Source organism: Bombina bombina, chromosome 5 (genome assembly GCF_027579735.1).
Source record: "Bombina bombina isolate aBomBom1 chromosome 5, aBomBom1.pri, whole genome shotgun sequence".
In the NCBI taxonomy this organism is placed as follows: domain Eukaryota; kingdom Metazoa; phylum Chordata; class Amphibia; order Anura; family Bombinatoridae; genus Bombina; species Bombina bombina.
In genome coordinates this window covers 1,144,522,327-1,144,542,430 of record NC_069503.1, presented here as the reverse complement: position 1 = coordinate 1,144,542,430, position 20,104 = coordinate 1,144,522,327, and the positions used below count along the sequence as shown (strand labels likewise).

The 20,104-nt window shown below is 42.1% G+C and overlaps 1 protein-coding gene across 1 annotated transcript in view; it reads right to left on the bottom strand.

Annotated features, from left to right (window-relative positions):
- The window catches only part of LOC128661204 (cytochrome P450 2C20), a 262,287-nt gene extending 242,619 nt beyond the window's left edge, over window positions 1-19,668 (bottom strand). Inside the window, exon 1 of the mRNA XM_053715458.1 lies at window positions 19,592-19,668. The gene's annotated coding sequence lies outside the window, so the exon portion shown is untranslated. The remainder of the gene's footprint in view (window positions 1-19,591) is intronic.
- Window positions 19,669-20,104: the final 436 nt, after the last annotated feature.

Genomic DNA, 20,104 nt, shown 5'->3' with positions numbered 1-20,104 from the left:
ATGAAGATTTCTGCTGGTCTGGATGTCATTTTTTGTCAGATCGGATGAAGACTTCTGCCCGTCTGGAGGACCACTTGTGCCCGGCTGGGTGAAGACTTCTCAAGGTAGGGTGATCTTCAGGGGGTTAGTGTTAGGTTTTTAAAGGGGGGATTGGGTGGGTTTTAGAGTAGGGGTGTGTGGGTGGTGGGTTGTAATGTTGGGGGGTATTGTATTTTTTTTTTACAGGTAAAAGCGCTGATTACTTTGGGGCAATGCCCCGCAAAAGGCCCTTTTAAGGGCTATTTGTAATTTAGTATAGGGTAGGGAATTTTTTTTTTTTCAATAAAAGCTTTATTGAATGAACAGACACAATGTTACAACTGCAGTCAAATCATCATGTGTCACTACATGTGACAAATAATATGAGATACATTGATAACAAGAAGAGATTTTTCCAGTGCTATACATATATAACTTAACAACAATACATCTGGTCATTTTTATCAATCAGATAAGTGCTTCAAATGGGTATCAAATGGGTATCAATTAACCAGGCAGAGTCTTTATATATTTGAGGACTATGCAACCTGCAGGTGTCTAGGTTAGTAAATCACTCTGCGGTCCATAATGTACTCAACACAGTCGGCGTGTTCTGGTCTTTAAAGTAGTTGTTGGGACATTGAGTGGGGGAATCAAGGGAGTGGTCAGGGTAGGAAGGAAAGAGTCAGAGAAGGGGTTAGAGGATAGGGAAGGGAGAATGAGAGGAGCGGGGGAGAGAAAAAAAAAATTATGATACACCTGACTGTGTACCACGAACCACCAAGAGTACATCCTATAAAGCAAACAATGGTCATCTTACGGGGGCTACAATAATCTACAGGACTCTGCCTTCCCAAATTAGTGTCATATACTCGTGTGTTTCTAGTTTCCTGATCCTAAGGTAGTGGAACCTTTCTAGATTTAGTAAGTAATGCACCTCTGCCCTCCACTCTTCTAGGTTTGGTATCTGAAGTGATTTCCAATGTCTTGGAATGAGACCCTTGGCCCCGTTCAACATCAAAAGGAACAGATGACGTCTAGCTTCCATGGCTATCTTTGGGAGCTCATGATAGATCAGATATTTAGGATTTGGTGGAAGGATAATCTGTAGAAGCCTGCCGCTTCCGCGAAAAACACTCTCCCAAAAGGGCTGTAAAAGTGGTCACTGCCACCATATGTGCAGCATCGAACCCTCCCCCCCACAGCCTTTCCAGCACTCCCCACCTGCACGAGGGTATATTTTCTTCAGTCTCTGTGGAGTGAGATACCACCTGCTTAAAAATTTGAAATGCATTTCCTGGAGCCTAGCTGACACAGATGCACGTTGGACCTTGTGGACAATCCACCGCCAGGATTTAGCCTCGATCTCAACACCTAGATCTCTCTGCCAAGCAATAGCGTAAGAAGGCAACACCTCTCCATCCCCCTCCATGAGTAGTTTATATAAGATTGAAATCAAGTGGCGCAGTGGGGTCTCCGAGGTGCACAGCGACTCAAAGTGCGTTTTCAGTCTATTCAAGGAATCTCTATTCCCAAGAGTGCTAATATAGTGGTTCAGTTGAGCCACTCTGAACCATGAAGAAAAAAGTTCACGAGCCCACTCAGCAAGCTCCCTTTGTGTTTTGACTGCTCCGTGTGTTAGCGCGTTGGAAATGGTGACTTCCGATTGTGGATAAGACAAGCCCATGGTATGTGTTTTGTTGGCAATGCCAATGTCTGGATTCTCCAGAACTGGAATCAGTGGGGAAACCATTGTGGAAATATGATTCCCCGCCCTGAGTAGTCTGTCCCAGATCTGAAGGACATCTCCAATCAGGGGGTAGTGGGCAATCTAGCTTGGGTGGAGGCTAGGGCTAATCCAGGCGAGTGCACCAACGTTTCCCCTCCGAAGGATCTCTCTGTCCAAGGATATCCATGCCTTGTCCGGTGATCCACGACACCACTCTACGACGCGTTGGAGAGAAATTGCCTTAAAGTAGTCATTAAGTCAGGGTACACCCGCCCCCCCCCCTCTGCTCCTGGGGAGGTACATTGGTTTTTTTTGTATCCTCGGCCTCTGCCCCCTCCAGATATATGTCTCCATTGCAGATTGTATTTGATGGATTAGTTGGCTAGCAGAGGCCAAAGGAACTGCCTGCATTATATATAAAACTTGTTGTTGGAGGGCACTCACAGGACTTATTGAGAAGTTAGAACATGAATATACAAATTTATTTTCAAATTAATTTTACATTAATAAAATGTCCTGACATTGTGTGTGTGTGTACAGATGTATTTATGTAGTTATGTGTGTAAATGTAGTATATAAGACTCTCTCTCTTTCTCTCTCTCTCTCTCTCTCTCTCTCTTTATATATATATATATATATATATATATATATATATATGTATATATATATATATATATATATATATATATGTATATGTGTGTGTGTGTGTGTACAGATGTATTTATGTAGTTCTGTGTGTAAATGTAGTATATAAGACTCTCTTTCTCTCTCTCTCTCTCTCTCTCTCTCTATATATATATATATAATGTATAGCCGGTGGCCCAGCACTCCATCCACAATTAGTGATGTCGCGAATAGTTCGCCGGCGAATAGTTCCCAGCGAACATAGCATGTTCGCGTTCGCCGCTGCGGGCGAACATATGCAATGTTCAATCTGCCCCCTATTTGTCATCATTGAGTAAACTTTGACCCTGTATCTCACAGTCTGCAGACACATTCCAGCCAATCAGCAGCAGACCCTCCCTCCCAGACTCTCCCAGCTCCTGAACAGCAGCCATTTTAGATTCATTCAGAAGCTGCATTGTTAGTGAGAGGAGGGACAGTGTAGCTGCTGGTGATTTAATAGGGAAATTGATAGCTAGGCTAGTGTATTCAGTGTCCACTACAGTCCTGAAGGACTCATCTGATTTCTGCTGTAAGCACAGCACCCGAAAAAGCCCTTTTTAGGGCTAGAACATCATTTTTAATTTTTATCCCTGTGTAATCTAATTGCAGTTGCCTGCCTGCCAAGCCACTTGCCCAGTGCTACCACTCATATCTGGTGTAACAGTAGTGTAAATTTAAAAAAAAAAAAACTTTTTTGACTGTGAAACATCAGTCTGCTAGTGTAATCTAATTGCAGTTGCCTGCCTGCCAGTGTGTGTGCCAGGCCCACTTGCCCAGTGCCACCACTCATATCTGGTGTAACAGTAGTGTAAATTTAAAAAAAAAAAAACTTTTTTGACTGTGAAACATCAGTCTGCTAGTGTAATCTAATTGCAGTTACCTGCCTGCCAGCATGTGTGCCAGACCCACTTGCCCAGTGCCACACCACTCATATCTGGTGTAACAGTAGTGTAAATTTAAAAAAATAAAAAAAATTTGACTGTGAAACATCAGTCTGCTTGTGTAATCTAATTGCAGTTGCCTGCCTGCCTGCCAGCGTGTGTGCCAGGCCCACTTGCCCAGTGCCACCACTCATATCTGGTATAACAGTAGTATAAATTAAAAAAAAAAAACAAATTTGACTTTGAAACATCAGTCTGCTTGTGTAATCTAATTGCAGTTGCCTGCCAGCGTGTGTGCCAGACCCACTTGCCCAGTGCCACACCACTCATATCTGGTGTAACAGTAGTGTAAATTTAAAAAAATAAAAAAAATTTGACTGTGAAACATCAGTCTGCTTGTGTAATCTAATTGCAGTTGCCTGCCAGTGTGTGTGCCAGGCCCACTTGCCCAGTGCCACCACTCATATCTGGTATAACAGTAGTATAAATTTAAAAAAAAAAACAAATTTGACTTTGAAACATCAGTCTGCTAGTGTAATCTAATTGCAGTTGCCTGCCTGCCAGCGTGTGTGCCAGGCCCACTTGTCCAGTGCCCCACTCATATCTGGTGTAACAGTAGTGTAAATTTAAAAAAAAAAAAACTTTTTTGACTGTGAAACATCAGTCTGCTTGTGTAATCTAAATGCAGTTGCCTGCCTGCCAGCGTGTGTGCCAGCCCACTTGCCCAGTGCCACCACTCATATCTGGTGTAACAGTAGTGTAAATTTAAAAAAAAAAAAAAATTACTGTGAAACATCAGTCTGCTTGTGTAATCTAATTGCAGTTGCCTGCCAGCGTGTGTGCCAGGCTCACAGCGTATACTGTGCCCACTTGCCCAGTGCCCCCACTCATATCTGGTGTAACAGTAGTGTAAATTTAAAAAAAAAAACTTTTTTGACTGTGAAAAATCAGTCTGCTTGTGTAATCTAAATGCAGTTGCCTGCCTGCCAGCGTGTGTGCCAGGCCCACTTGCCCAGTGCAACCACTCATATCTGGTGTAACAGTAGTGTAAATTTAAAAAAAAAAAATGTTTTACTGTGAAACATCAGTCTGCTTGTGTAATCTAATTGCAGTTGCCTGCCTGCCAGCGTGTGTGCCAGGCCCACTTGCCCAGTGCCACCACTCATATCTGGTGTAACAGTAGTGTAAATTAAAAAAAAAAAACTTTTTTGACTTTGAAACATCAGTCTGCTAGTGTAATCTAATTGCAGTTGCCTGCCTGTCAGCGTGTGTGCCAGGCCCACTTGCCCAGTGCTCACACCCATATCTGATGTAACAGTAGTGTAAATTTAAAAAAAAAATGTTTGACTGTGAAACATCAGTCTGCTTGTGTAATCTAATTGCAGTTGCCTGCCTGCCAGCGTGTGTGCCAGGCCCACTTGACCAGTGCCACCACTCATATCTGGTGTAACAGTAGTGTAAATTTAAAAAAATAAAACTTTTTTGACTGTGAAACATCAGTCTGCTAGTGTAATCTAATTGCAGTTGCCTGCCTGCCTGCCAGCGTGTGTGCCAGGCTCACAGCGTATACTGTGCCCACTTGCCCAGTGCCCCCACTCATATCTGGTGTAACAGTAGTGTAAATTAAAAAAAAAAAACTTTTTTGACTGTGAAATATCAGTCTGCTTGTGTAATCTAATTGCAGTTGCCTGCCCACTTGCCCAGTGCCACCACTCATATCTGGTGTAACAGTAGTGTAAATTTAAAAACAAAAAACTTTTTTTTACTTTGAAACAAACATCAGTCTGCTAGTGTAATCTAATTGCAGTTGCATGCCTGCCAGCGTGTGTGCCAGGCCCACTTGCCCAGTGCCCCCACTCATATCTGGTGTAACAGTAGTGTAAATTTAAAAAGAAAAACTTTTTTGACTGTAAAACATCAGTCTGCTTGTGTAATCTAAATGCAGTTGCCTGCCTGCCAGCGTGTGTGCCAGGCCCACTTGCCCAGTTATACCACTCATATCTGGTGTAACAGTAGTGCAAATTAAAAAAAAAAACTTCTTTGACTTTGAAACATCAGTCTGCTAGTGTAATCTAATTGCAGTTGCCTGCCTGCCAGCGTGTGTGCCAGGCCCACTTGCCAAGTGCCCCCACCCATATCTGGTGTAACAGTAGTGTAAATTTAAAAAAATAAAACTTTTTTGACTGTGAAACATTAGTCTGCTAGTGTAATCTAATTGCAGTTGCCTGCCTTCCAGCGTGTGTGCCAGGCCCACTTGCCAAGTGCCCCCACCCATATCTGGTGTAACAGTAGTGTAAATTTAAAAAAATAAAACTTTTTTGACTGTGAAAGATCAGTCTGCTTGTGTAATCTAATTACAGTTGCCTGCCTGCCACCGTATGTGCCAGGCCCACTTGCCCAGTGCCACCACTCATATCTGGTGTAACAGTAGTGTAAATTTAAAAACAAAAAACTTTTTTTGACTTTGAAACATCAGTCTGCTAGTGTAATCTAATTGCAGTTGCCTGCCTGCCAGCGTGTGTGCCAGGCACACTTGCCCAGTGCCACCACTCATATCTGGTGTAACAGTAGTGTAAATTTAAAAAAAAAAAACTTTTTTGACTTTGAAACATCAGTCTGCTAGTGTAATCTAATTGCAGTTGCCGGCCTGCCAGCGTGTGTGCCAGGCTCACAGCGTATACTGTGCCCACTTGCCCAGTGCTCACACCCATATCTGATGTAACAGTAGTGTAAATTTAAAAAAAAAAAAAAAATTTTTTGACTGTGAAACATCAGTCTGCTTGTGTAATGGAATTGCAGTTGCCTACCTGCAAGCGTGTGTGCCAGGCCCACTTGCCCAGTGCCACCACTCATATCTGGTGTAACAGTAGTGTAAATTTAAAAAAAAAAATGTTTGACTGTGAAACATCAGTCTGCTTGTGTAATCTAATTGCAGTTGCCTGCCTGCCAGCGTGTGTGCCAGGCCCACTTGACCAGTGCCACCACTCATATCTGGTGTAACAGTAGTGTAAATTTAAAAAAATAAAACTTTTTTGACTGTGAAACATCAGTCTGCTAGTGTAATCTAATTGCAGTTGCCTGCCTGCCTGCCAGCGTGTGTGCCAGGCTCACAGCGTATACTGTGCCCACTTGCCCAGTGCCCCCACTCATATCTGGTGTAACAGTAGTGTAAATTAAAAAAAAAAAACTTTTTTGACTGTGAAATATCAGTCTGCTTGTGTAATCTAATTGCAGTTGCCTGCCCACTTGCCCAGTGCCACCACTCATATCTGGTGTAACAGTAGTGTAAATTTAAAAACAAAAAACTTTTTTTTACTTTGAAACAAACATCAGTCTGCTAGTGTAATCTAATTGCAGTTGCATGCCTGCCAGCGTGTGTGCCAGGCCCACTTGCCCAGTGCCCCCACTCATATCTGGTGTAACAGTAGTGTAAATTTAAAAAAAAAAACTTTTTTGACTGTAAAACATCAGTCTGCTTGTGTAATCTAAATGCAGTTGCCTGCCTGCCAGCGTGTGTGCCAGGCCCACTTGCCCAGTTATACCACTCATATCTGGTGTAACAGTAGTGCAAATTAAAAAAAAAAACTTCTTTGACTTTGAAACATCAGTCTGCTAGTGTAATCTAATTGCAGTTGCCTGCCTGCCAGCGTGTGTGCCAGGCCCACTTGCCAAGTGCCCCCACCCATATCTGGTGTAACAGTAGTGTAAATTTAAAAAAATAAAACTTTTTTGACTGTGAAACATTAGTCTGCTAGTGTAATCTAATTGCAGTTGCCTGCCTTCCAGCGTGTGTGCCAGCCCCACTTGCCAAGTGCCCCCACCCATATCTGGTGTAACAGTAGTGTAAATTTAAAAAAATAAAACTTTTTTGACTGTGAAAGATCAGTCTGCTTGTGTAATCTAATTACAGTTGCCTGCCTGCCACCGTATGTGCCAGGCCCACTTGCCCAGTGCCACCACTCATATCTGGTGTAACAGTAGTGTAAATTTAAAAACAAAAAACTTTTTTTGACTTTGAAACATCAGTCTGCTAGTGTAATCTAATTGCAGTTGCCTGCCTGCCAGCGTGTGTGCCAGGCACACTTGCCCAGTGCCACCACTCATATCTGGTGTAACAGTAGTGTAAATTTAAAAAAAAAAAACTTTTTTGACTTTGAAACATCAGTCTGCTAGTGTAATCTAATTGCAGTTGCCGGCCTGCCAGCGTGTGTGCCAGGCTCACAGCGTATACTGTGCCCACTTGCCCAGTGCCACCACTCATATCTGGTGTAACAGTAGTGTAAATTTAAAAACAAAAAACTTTTTGGACTATGAAACCTCAGTCTGCTTCTTTGTGTCAGGCTCACAGCGTATACTGTGCCCACTTGCCCAGTGCCACCACTCATATCTTGTTTAATAGTAGTGTAAGTGTACATTTAAAAAAAAAACTTTTTCGACTGTGAAACATCAGTCTGCTTTTTTGTTTCAGGCTTACAGCTTATACTGGGCCCACTTGCCCAGTGTCACCACTCATATCTTGTTTAATAGTAGTGTAAGTGTACATTTAAAAACAAAAAAAATTTTTGGACTGTGAAACATCAGTCTGCTTTTTTGTTTCAGGCTCACAGCGTATACTGTGCCCACTTGCCCAGTGCCATCACTCATATCTTGTTTAATAGTAGTGTAAGTGTACATTTAAACAAATAAAAACTTTTTGGACTGTGAAACATCAGTCTGCTTTTTTGTGTCAGGCTCACAGCTTATACTGGGCCCACTCGCCCAGTGCCATCACTCATATCTTGTTTAATAGTAGTGTAAGTGTACATTTAAAAAAATAAAAACTTTTTGCACTGTGAAACATCAGTCTGCTTTTTTGTGTCAGGTTCACAGCGTATACTGTGCCCACTTGCCCAGTGCCACCACTCATATCTTGTTTAATAGTAGTGTAAGTGTACATTTAAAAACAAAAAAAACTTTTTGGACTGAGTCTGTGAAACATCAGTCTGCTTTTTTGTTTCAGGCTCACAGCTTATACTGGGCCCACTTGCCCAGTGCCACCACTCATATCTTGTTTAATAGTAGTGTAAGTGTACATTTAAAAAAATAAAAACTTTTTGGACTGTGAAACATCAGTCTGCTTTTTTGTGTCAGGCTCACAGCTTATACTGGGCCCACTTGCCCAGTGCCACCACTCATATCTTGTTTAATAGTAGTGTAAGTGTACATTTAAAAAAATAAAAACTTTTTGGACTGTGAAACATCAGTCTGCTTTTTTGTGTCAGGCTCACAGCGTATACTGTGCCCACTTGCCCAGTGCCACCACTCATATCTTGTTTAATAGTAGTGTAAGTGTACATTTAAAAAAATAAAAACTTTTTGGACTGTGAAACATCAGTCTGCTTTTTTGTGTCAGGCTCACAGCGTATACTGTGCCCACTTGCCCAGTGCCACCACTCATATCTTGTTTAATAGTAGTGTAAGTGTACATTTAAAAAAATAAAAACTTTTTGGACTGAGTCTGTGAAACATCAGTCTGCTTTTTTGTTTCAGGCTCACAGCTTATACTGTGCCCACTTGCCCAGTGCCACCACTCATATATTGTTTGGTTTTTTTTTAAAAATAATTTTTTTATTGAGGCATTGAATATAAACAACACGAAGAATATGTCCAGGCAGAGAACAGTAGATACAGAGAAAAAACAAAGAAACTTATACAGTTCACATATGAAGAGTAAACAAGAATTATGACATTGGTGTACTAATGTAGCATTTGTTATCTCGGTGTCCCATCCATAGTAGTGTCATACTTGTATGGAAGCTGGGATCAGTGGCATGAAATAAATAGCTAAGTCAAAAACAGAAGAAGGGTTAACATAAGTTATAGTACCACCATTGTGAACTTTAATATGAAATGTAAAACTGCAAGTAGAAGACATGTGTAACTGTGTGACTGGAACATATATAGATGAAGCCTCGTTTTTTTTTTTATAACTGAAAACTAATGGTCCCCACTCTAAAATAAAGGTGTTCTAGAAGTTAAATAAAAGTGAGAGGTAGGGAGTTGGCTGTTGTCAGGCCTCCCGTAGGCCTGTATATATGGGGGGGGGAGCAGCGGGCCAAAGCCGCTCATAATAGAGGGGAGATGGGAGGGCGGAGCCAATCAATACGTTATAAAGGTACAGACAACAGGGCTATTTAACTCTATGAGGTAGGGAACTCAAAGAAGGAGGATGAATATACTCATGTCAGATATATTAAAGAGAAGTGGTATGCATACTATAAAATATGTGTGATTCCAAGTTACTAACTAAGCTGATGATAAAATAGAAGAAGGTGGTTTCACTTGGAGCTGAGGCAGGTACAATTTGAGACCCTGACATATGGAGAGAAATCAAACTTACTAAACTATATGGTAACAAGTGATGAGCATAAAAACTAGGGTATATATACCAGCTAAAGAGAGTAGGGTGTTGTATCTCCAATAAGGTAAATATAGTTTCAGGAGCTTAAATAGTAGTATGATGCCTAGGTAATTTTTATGCAGCTAGGGGATGTCATGGAATGAAAAACTATAGCAAAATGTTGTGAATATTAAGAGGCTGCCAACCACCCTATAGCACGTCAAATACATATAAATACCTACACTTATCCAGGAGTAGACATCTGTGGGATACCCGTTCATAATGCCTATGTGAAAGGTAAAATTTCTAATACTGTGTATGACGCAGCTCTAGAATACTGTCCGGCCCTTAATAGCACCTCTAGTGAATTAAAGCTAGGGCATGTGAAAGTAAGGGTATCTTCCAAGAGCGGATACAAGCAGGGGGGACAATTATATATATGTACAAAAGGTAAAGGGCTACTACACAATCCCCTCTCCTGGGGAGGTGCCAACTACAGGCGATGCGGGTGAAAGGAGAAGGGATATGACCCGCAGGTAATAAATGCCGGCGGGAAAGGGAGGAGAGGGGTCAGAGGAAGGTGGTAGATGACTGAGAAATCAATGACCTGAAAGAGCTATGTGTTCCTCATATACAAGTCTAAAAGGAAATAGTATAGACATAAAATGTGTGGCAATACATAGGGTGGGATGTGGTATACTCTGCCCTTAAAGAGAATAATGACACTATAGGGAGTTCTTATGGGGAAGACAGAGATAATGATATTTAAAGGACCCAACAGCTATTTTTATAGGTCAGTTACACTAGGAGACTCCTATCATGTTCAGGTTTGAGGCTGTAGGAGATCAGCATTTAAAAATACCATAATACTATCAAGGGAGTGTCAGATACAGCTTGTATAGAGACGTGAGGGAAAGCTGAGGTTAAGCTTAAGTCTAAGCGTCACTTAACTACATGCTTCTCTGAGTAGAGAATGAACAGAACTGTCTCAGAGTAAGTGTCCTCGGCATGGGTTAAGTCAGGTATGCCTAGTCTAACCGGTGTCAGCTTTATGGAGAAAACGGGAGGGCTGTAGGAACTCTAAGTGTATCTGAGTATAAAGCCTTTGGGGTATCTTCCTAAATAAATTCCTTATAGTAGACCAATATATACTGTGGGTTGCCTAGTACAAATGTTTAGTCAGGTGTAGGACCAAAAATGCGTATAAAAATAGGGTAGTATGAAGAATTTGTAGGGGAGATGTTAGCCTGAGGACAATCTTCCTGGAACTACACTTCAACTGGCCTAGTGCCATAGTAATGGAGATCCTAGGGTTGTAAATGGGATTGTAGCTGGATTAGAATTTCTATAAGTATTCTGAAACCAGGAGTTAAGAGAAAATGCAGACAGTAATGTTATAGGAGACGTGGGGGATTATAGCCATTTTGGCATGTATAGGGAGGGAGTAATATGGTATCCTAAAGATAGTGTTACATAGATCAGCCCAAGATATAAACAGCAAATATATAGTTATCCACCTAGTAATTGAGAAGTATAATAGCTTGCACAGCATAGATAGAACATTAGTATATAACAATCTTTGCCTGTTGAAGGTATGTTAGACACAGGAACATTATAGAAAGTCTTACATTCACAAATTTAGGAGTAACATCATATTATGACATTTAAATTTATAGTATAGAAAAGTCATGTGGGTATGTTATTCTACTTCATGTCTTGAACATGCCAGACTCCGCATGCACCTGGTATATGCAGTCATAGTATAAGAAGAGTTATTTATATTGCTTTGGTCATACAGGCTGACAAAGTGGACAAATATTGAGAGTAAATCATTGGAAGGGATATCATTCTATCTAATGTATCTTTAGATTGATCTCTTCTCCTTTGTGCTATGGGAAATACGTAGCTTACTAAATATAAACTGACTGTCTATAATTACCATCTTAAACTCAACTAGAACATTTTACAGTCCCATAGGACAATACAACAAGGAAGTAAGAGCTAAACATTTATTTATTTATTATTTATTTATTTTTAAATAAAAGTAAAACATAAACTTTGCACCCTTCAAAACTCAAGTATGTACCAGATAAACAGAAACTACTATGAAGGTGTAATATATAATGGTTTGCAGTAACAGCTTAACAATGTCATGTGGCTATGTATCTTAAAGTGAAGCCCCACAGGTGGGGATATGGCAGGGAGAACAGTAATATTCAAACGTTTCCTGGAACATCCACTAATGGAAAGTGAATATGAGAGCTAGTGCTAGTGAAGTAGAGTCAGCCGACACGTATCTTATTAGTCTCGGACTTTGCATGCACCTTAGAGTCCGGTAATATCTGCTTTGATAAGCCCTTTTCATCGAGATGAACACAAGGAACTGCTGGTTCAGGTTTAGTAGGAGGCATGTGAAACATAGAGAAACGTACTCCTCCTTCTAAGTTGGCTTTTCCCTTTAGACAGATCACATCCCCGATCTTGACGTTAGGTTGTATAGCCTCTTTTGAGCAGTCTCCACAAACGGTCTCTTGGAGCGGGGCTAAGTGATCCCGGTATAGAGCCATGCCTGTAGATTGTGGCTTCTTGTGTGCAGGAGATGTCAGAGATCGATATCTCATCAGTTACCCACTTTGCTGTTATGGTCGGCACTCTGTAGCGATCCGATGGTTGTCCTGACTCGCCACGCCAGAGGCTTAGCAAGTGTTCATCAGGGGGAATCTCTTGATGTTCCGGTTCCCACGTGTTAGTGCAACGCAGTTAACATCACCTTGTGTTGGGAGAATGCGCCTGGGATCTTGTGCTGGCAGTGGTATTAGGGAGAATAGCAGTAGCGTTAAGTCCTCCTTCAGACTCTGAAAGTGTCTCTCAAATAGGTGTAGTGTACACTGTTCCCACACCTCCAGGGCCTCCATACTGTCAGCGCTATTTTAAGGGTAAATGCTTTCCCGCAGCTCCATGTGGTAATGCTGAGGAAGTTATGACAAAGATGCGGTCCCAAAATACGGTGCTTGTGGTATCCTTTAGTGGAGGGCATATACCTGTTTCCTTATTTGCTAACGTAGCAAAAGTTTGAGCTCTTTAAACATGTATTAAACCATATATTTGTGCCTGAAGGTCCGGAGCTTCTGAGAAACACTTCTGGCTGCTTTAGGCGTTGGCTCCGCCCCATATATTGTTTAATAGTAGTGTAAGTGTACATTTAAAAAAAAATGACAGGCAGAGGCAGGCCACCCCGCAGGTGCCGTCGTGTTTGTGGTGCTATGATTCCCTTTGGCACTAGAATAATGACCGGTGTTCAGAGGCCACGTCCCATGAACTCAAAAAGTTCTGAGGAGGACATAGTTGACTTTATAACACAGGACACCCAATCTTCTATAGCTTCCGCTCCGAACCTTGACGCACCATCCTCCTCCAGCTTATATTCGGCCACCTCTCAAGTTACCACTCACCCGCCTGCCACCACCACCAACACTAGCACCACAGCCGCTTCACTTGATCTGTCAGAGGAGTTTTTTACACATCAGTTGGAAGAAATGAGTGATGCGCAACCATCATTGACAGAGGATGTAGATAACAGTGATATGTCTCAGTCAGGCAGCATTACAGACATGGACGTATGGTGTGATGATGTTGTACCCGCTGCTGCTTCCTTTGTTGATTTGTCAGATACAAGTGAAGCGGTTGATGATGACGATGCATCCGTGGATGTCACATGGGTGCCCGCTAGAAGAGAAGAAGAACAGGGGGAAAGTTCAGATGGGGAGACAGAGAGGAGGAGGAGGAGACGAGTTGGAAGCAGGGGGAGGTCATCGCAAGGAGCTAGTGGCACAGTCAGACAGCATGCATCGGCACCCGGGGTCAGCCAGACAGCACGCCAATCAACGCATGCTGTTACCACCACCAGAATGCCGTCATCGCAGAGCTCAGCAGTGTGGCATTTTTTTCTGTGTGTCTGCCTCTGACAACAGCGATGCCTATTGCAACCTGTGCCAAAAGAAACTGAGTCGTGGGAAGTCCAACACCCACCTAGGTACAACTGCTTTGCGAAGGCACATGATCACACATCACAAACGCCTATGGGATCAACACATGAGTAGAAGCAGCACACAAACTCAAAGCCGCCATCCTCCTCCTGGTCCAGCATCTTCAGCCACATCAACCACTGCTGTCCTCCTTGACCCCTCTCAACCATCCGCCACTCCGTCTTTCTTCCGGAGCAGTTCCTGCTCATCTGCCCACAGTCAGGTGTCTGTCAAGGACATGTTTAAGCATAAGAAGCCAATGTCACAAAGTCACCCCCGGCGTCTGACAGCTGGCTTGTCTGAACTGTTAGCCCGCCAGCTTTTACCATACAAGCTGGTGGAGTCTGAGGCGTTCAAAAAATTTGTAGCTATTGGGACACCGCAGTGGAAGGTACCCGGACGGAATTTCTTTGCACAAAAGGCAATCCCCAACCTGTACTCGATTGTGCGAAAGGAAGTAATGGCATGTCTGGCACACAGTGTTGGCACAAGGGTCCATATGACCATGATAGCTGGTCTGCAAAGCATGGTCAGGGCAGGTATAGCACCTACACTGCGCATTGGGTAAACCTGCTGATGGCTGCCAAGCATGGAATGCGTGGCTCTGCAGAGGAGGAGTTGGTGACACCGCCACGACTTGCAGGCAGGCCTGCTGCCACCTCCTCTACTCCTCCTACTCCATCCTCTTCCATAACCTCCTCGGCTGAGTCCTCTTCTGCTGCTGCATCTTTCTCCACATCAACGGCACCCCCCCAGCTCCGCAGGAACTATTCCACATCCCGGATACGCAGTGTTATGCTGTCTTGGGGTTGACTTGCCTGAAAGCAGAGAGTCACACCGGACCAGCACTCCTGTCCGCCCTGAACGCACAGGTGGATCAGTGGCTGACTCCGCACCAACTGGAGATCGGCAAAGTGGTTTCTGACAATGGAAGTAATTTGGTGGCGGCATTGAAATTGGGCAAGTTGACACATGTGCCGTGCATGGCACATGTGTATAATCTGATCGTACAACGCATTGTGCATAAGTACCCAGGCTTACAGGATGTCCTGAAGCAGGCCAGGAAGGTGTGTGGCCATTTGAGGCATTCCTACACGGCCATGGCGCACTTTTCTGATATCCAGCGGTGAAACAACCTGCCAGTGAAGCGCTTGATTTGCGACAGCCCGACACATTGGAATTCAACTCTCCTATTGTTCGACTGCCTGCTCCAACAAGAAAAATCCGTTAACGAGTATTTGTATGACCGGGTTGCTAGGACAGCCTCTGCGGAGCTGGGATTTTTTTTGCCACGTTACTGGGCGCTCATGCGCAATGCCTGTAGGCTCATGCGTCCTTTTGAGGAGGTGACAAACCTAGTCAGTCGCACCGAAGGCACCATCAGCGACATCATACCATTTGTTTTCTTCCTGGAGCGTGCCTTGCGAAGAGTGCTGGATCAGGCCGTAGATGAGCGTGAAGAGGAAGAGTTGTGGTCACCATCACCACCAGAAACAGCCTTATCAGGATCGCTTGCTGGACCAGCGGCAACGCTAGTGTACAAGACCAAGATGAAACATTTAAAATGAATTAAACTAAAAAGATATCTTCATTAGGTCAGTGCGCTGCTATTCTGATTATTTGTACAGGGTAAGTTAGGGGGATACATGATGCGTTTTAAGATCTTAGGGGTCAGTGTCTGGAAAAACTTTGGGTACCAGAGCTTTAAAGGGCCACAATAAAAAAAAATAAAAAAAAATGAAATACTCTAATCCCGCATGTCATTTTAGGATTGTCCTTTTCAGGGGTTAAACACACAATAAAAAAGCCTCCCGGGACCATGGAGCACTTCAGGTCCAGATCAGAAACTGCTGCTGACCCAACCAGTAGTGCTATTTGCACATCTGAGTTATGAGACTAGCACTGCTGATTGGATCAGTGGCGGGTTGTGCTCGGAATCAGCAGTGCTCTGCAGGTCCCTAGCAGCACTTCTTCTGTGTATTTAACTATTTTGCAGGGGTTAATCACACAGTAGTGCAGGGTCAATAGTCTTAAAATTAAATTCTTTTTTTTACTATTATGACCCTTTAAGGTGTCAAGCAAAGCTAAAAAATGCTATATATCATACAAGGGGGTAAATTAGACAGGATGACAGTTGTAGAAAACCAATACAACATCAATAGACACACTCAGAAGGTCCAGCTTCTACACAGAATATAAACATGGTGCAGGAATAATATTCTCTATATCATACAAGGGGGTAAATTAGTCAGGGTGACAGTTGTAGAAAACCAACACAACATCAATAGACACACTCAGAAGGTCCAGCTTCTACACAGAATATAAACATGGTGCAGGAATAATATTCTATATATCATTCAAGGGGGTAAATTATTCAGGGTGGCAGTTGTAGAAAACCAACACAACATCAATAGATCACACTCAGAAGGTCCAGCTACTACACAGAATATAAACATGGTGCAGGAATAAAGAGATTGGTGAATTTCACAGATTGTTTTGTATCAAAGCTTGAGATGGTTTGTCCAGCTCCACTAATACAGCTGGGGGAGTCGTCCCTATCAGCCAATAACAATTAATCATGTACTGTGCTTTAGCTTTTAATACAAATGTATAGTTAAACATAATTCACCATGTCCCTATATGCAAGATACTATACTTTGGTAGAACATTTAAATTTTTTAGTATATTCATCCCTTGGCACCTGTTGGAATGTTGCATTTATTCTTTATGAAAAGAAGGGATTTAAAATGACCCCAGACCACCCTATTGTTCTGGTATTTTGTTTTCTCTGGAAAATTGTTTAACCCTGAAATTTATTTACCTAGAATGTTCTTACTTCTTCAAAAACAAATGTAAAATAAAATAATAGAGCAAAATACATGATTTATTTACTGTGAGGTTACAGTAAATCTGTAATCTGTGCTCCCTATAGGGGTTGGAGTCTACCTGCCTGTAATAAAGGGACATTAGATAAACACACTCTTCAGGGCAGGGGTATATGTAATCTATGCTCCCTATAGGGGTTGGAGTCTGCCTGTAATAAAGGGACATTAGATAAACATACTCTTCAGGGCAGGGGTATATGTAATCTGTGCTCCCTATAGGGGTTGGAGTCTGCCTGTAATAAAGGGACATTAGATAAACATACTCTTCAGGGCAGGGGTATATGTAATCTGTGCTCCCTATAGGGGTTGGAGTCTACCTGCCTGTAATAAAGGGACATTAGATAAACACACTCTTCAGGGCAGGGGTATATGTAATCTGTGCTCCCTATAGGGGTTGGAGTCTAACTGCCTGTAATAAAGGGACATTATATAAACACTCTCTTCAGGGCAGGGGTATATGTAACCTGTGCTCCCTATAGGGGTTGGAGTCTAATTGCCTGTAATAAAGGGACATTAGATAAACACACTCTTCAGGGCAGGGGTATATGTAACATGTGCTCCCTATAGGGGTTGGAGTCTGCCTGTAATAAAGGGACATTAGATAAACACACTCTTCAGGGCAGGGGTATATGTAATCTGTGCTCCCTATAGGGGTTGGAGTCTAACTGCCTGTAATAAAGGGACATTAGATAAACACTCTCTTCAGGGCAGGGGTATATGTAATCTGTGTGCTGCCATAGGCACCAGACAATCAGCTCCAGGGGTGATTGGTTTGTCATAAAATTCCTAAATAAAACAATAGGAGAGCATAGGAGTGTAGGTTTAACACCTCAGCCATGTTTTTCTGAACACTTATGAGTTATACATGCTACAGGGTAATGTATTGTGCCTCAGGACATCATATGAATAGTGCTGATGAGCTGCACAATACATGTTCCTCACTGCACACCCTGCAGCATGTGTAACTCATAAGTGTCCAGGAAAACATGGCCGAGGTTGCAAACCTATGGAGTGGGAAGTTAGTCTAAGACTAAATATATGGATACAAGGTAGATGAAGGATTACTTGGCACTCCGTGCAGTAGGTAAAATACTTTTTCTTTATTTGTGAAAATCCGGATAAAAACAGGTATCAGCATCTGCATCCAAATACTGTGTACAGCACACTGTTAGTTAGCAATAGGTTGGTGGTCACTAATGCTGACGCGTTTCAGCTCCCCACGCGTAGTCATAGCATACTTTAGTGACCATCAACCACAGTTTAAAAAGGGTTACATCAGACCCTATTGGTTAAACCCAAACACGCCTCCTATGCTGCTTAGCTGCCATATTTCCTCTTATATAAGAGCAATCTCATATGTACTTCAGAGTTAAGCTGACTAAACCTAAACTGACAGGTTCTTATATGTGACATAGTGAATATCTGTGTTGCTCTCGCTATTGCAACTGTAATATCATTGATTCTGACCTTTGGATAGAGCTAAACTATATTACACTACACTTGATTAAGTCAGTATTTATTCTTGTTGTTATTGTTATTATATCCCATTAGCTGTTGTTTACATACATATGGGTGATAACCCAAATTTACAACACAATAGTTTAATGATTTATTGTTGTAATTAGAGGTCTCTTATGATAAGTGATGTTTTAAATGATGTTTTAAAGACAACTATCACTTAATGCCAAATATTAATTAGATCAAATTCACTGTTTAGGCCAGACGGTCTTCTTGTTTTCATTCTTAAAATCCAGAAGACCTCCTCTCTGGCTAGTATGAGATCTCTGTCCCCTCCTCTTGCAGGGGGCGGAATGTATTTGACTATTGTCCAGGTAAGAGAACTGGGGTCTTTGTCGTGGGCCTGGCAAAGTGTGTAATAAGGGGTGTTGTAAGTGTACCCATTTTTATGTTGTTTATATGCTCGCGGATTCTGGATCTGACCACACGTGTGGTCATTCCTATGTATTGCAGCCCACATTGTGAAGACGTGAGCATATAAACAACATAGGTAGCTCTGCAGTTGAAGCATCTTTCATGCAAATATGTTTCACCAGTAATGGTGCTAGTGAAGCCATTGCCAGCCGCCAGGTACTTACAAGCTATGCAGTCTATGTAGTGGCACCTGAACACACCTTTAGTGCTTAGCCACAAACTTGTGTTGCTACCCTATTTCCAATTGTAACTCCTCTTCTATAGGAGAAGCAACAACCCCCTCTGACTATATTGGCTAGGCCATCATCGGCCAAGAGTAATGGAAAGTGCTTAGATATAATGTTGCAGACTTCCCTGTATTGATCGCTATAGGTTGTCAAACAAGTTGTTTTTTGTGCAAAACCCTCATTGTATTTCTTACGTTCTGTTCTCATCGTAAGAAGAGAGTCTCTATCCCCCTTAGCCTCAGGACATCATATGAATAGTGCTGATGAGCTGCACAATACATGTTCCTCCCTGCACACCCTGCAGCATGTGTATTTCATAAGTGTGCAGGAAAACATGGCTGAGGTTGCAAACCTATCGAGTGGGAAGTCACAGGGCTAGTTAGTCTAAGAATAAATATACCCCTGCACTAGAGTGTTCAAGTGGTTTATTCCTGATCCTTGATATAAAAATACTGCTAATTATTATGCTTGTATAAAACATGACTTACAATAGCTTTACGTTTTCAGATATTCAGCAACATTTCCTTATTGCAGACACAAAACAGATACATGTGAGGTAACGGGAACGGTGTGAGTAATATTAATTATAGACAAGACAAACAGGCAAATATACCCCTGCACTAGAGTGTTCAAGTGGTTTATTCCTGATTCTTGATATAAAAATACTGCTAATTATTATGCTTGTATAAAAGATGACTTACAAAAGCTTTACAATGTTCAGATATTCAGCAACATTTCCTTATTGCAGACACAAAACAAATACATGTGAGGTAACGGGAACGGTGTAATATTAATTACAGACAAGACAAACAGACAAATATGCATATAGACAGACAGAATAAATGTTACCTGTGTATACAAGGTCCTGGTGTGTTTGTTATTCTGCTCCTGATTTAAGTTTGCAGAATTCAGATTATTATGAAAATCTGGTAACTCATTAATGAGAATAGTCTGTGGGTCATAGATCGATTTGCATTGTGTGCACAGGGTTATTGGTTATTACACAGGAATGTGTTGCTCTGCTCTGTCTGGCAAATACCGGACATAAGTGTGGGACAGAAAATGTTTTTTTTCCCAATAGAGTAACATATCAGTAGATGCCTTGTTTGCTGCAATTGTTTTCATTGGTCAGACTCCACCCACAATTTCACTTTCTTTTAGCGGTGACATTCGGCAAGGGACAAATGGCTATGTATTTCCTACTGTGCCTGCAGCTCTTTTACAAACAAGTCACCTATATAAATAAATGAAAGCTTCACCTCTTCATACTGGGAGCCGCCATCTTGGAACATAGGAATGATAACACCCTGTGACAGCAGCTTGCACACGCAAAGATAAGAGATATTGACGGGTTTTTGATAT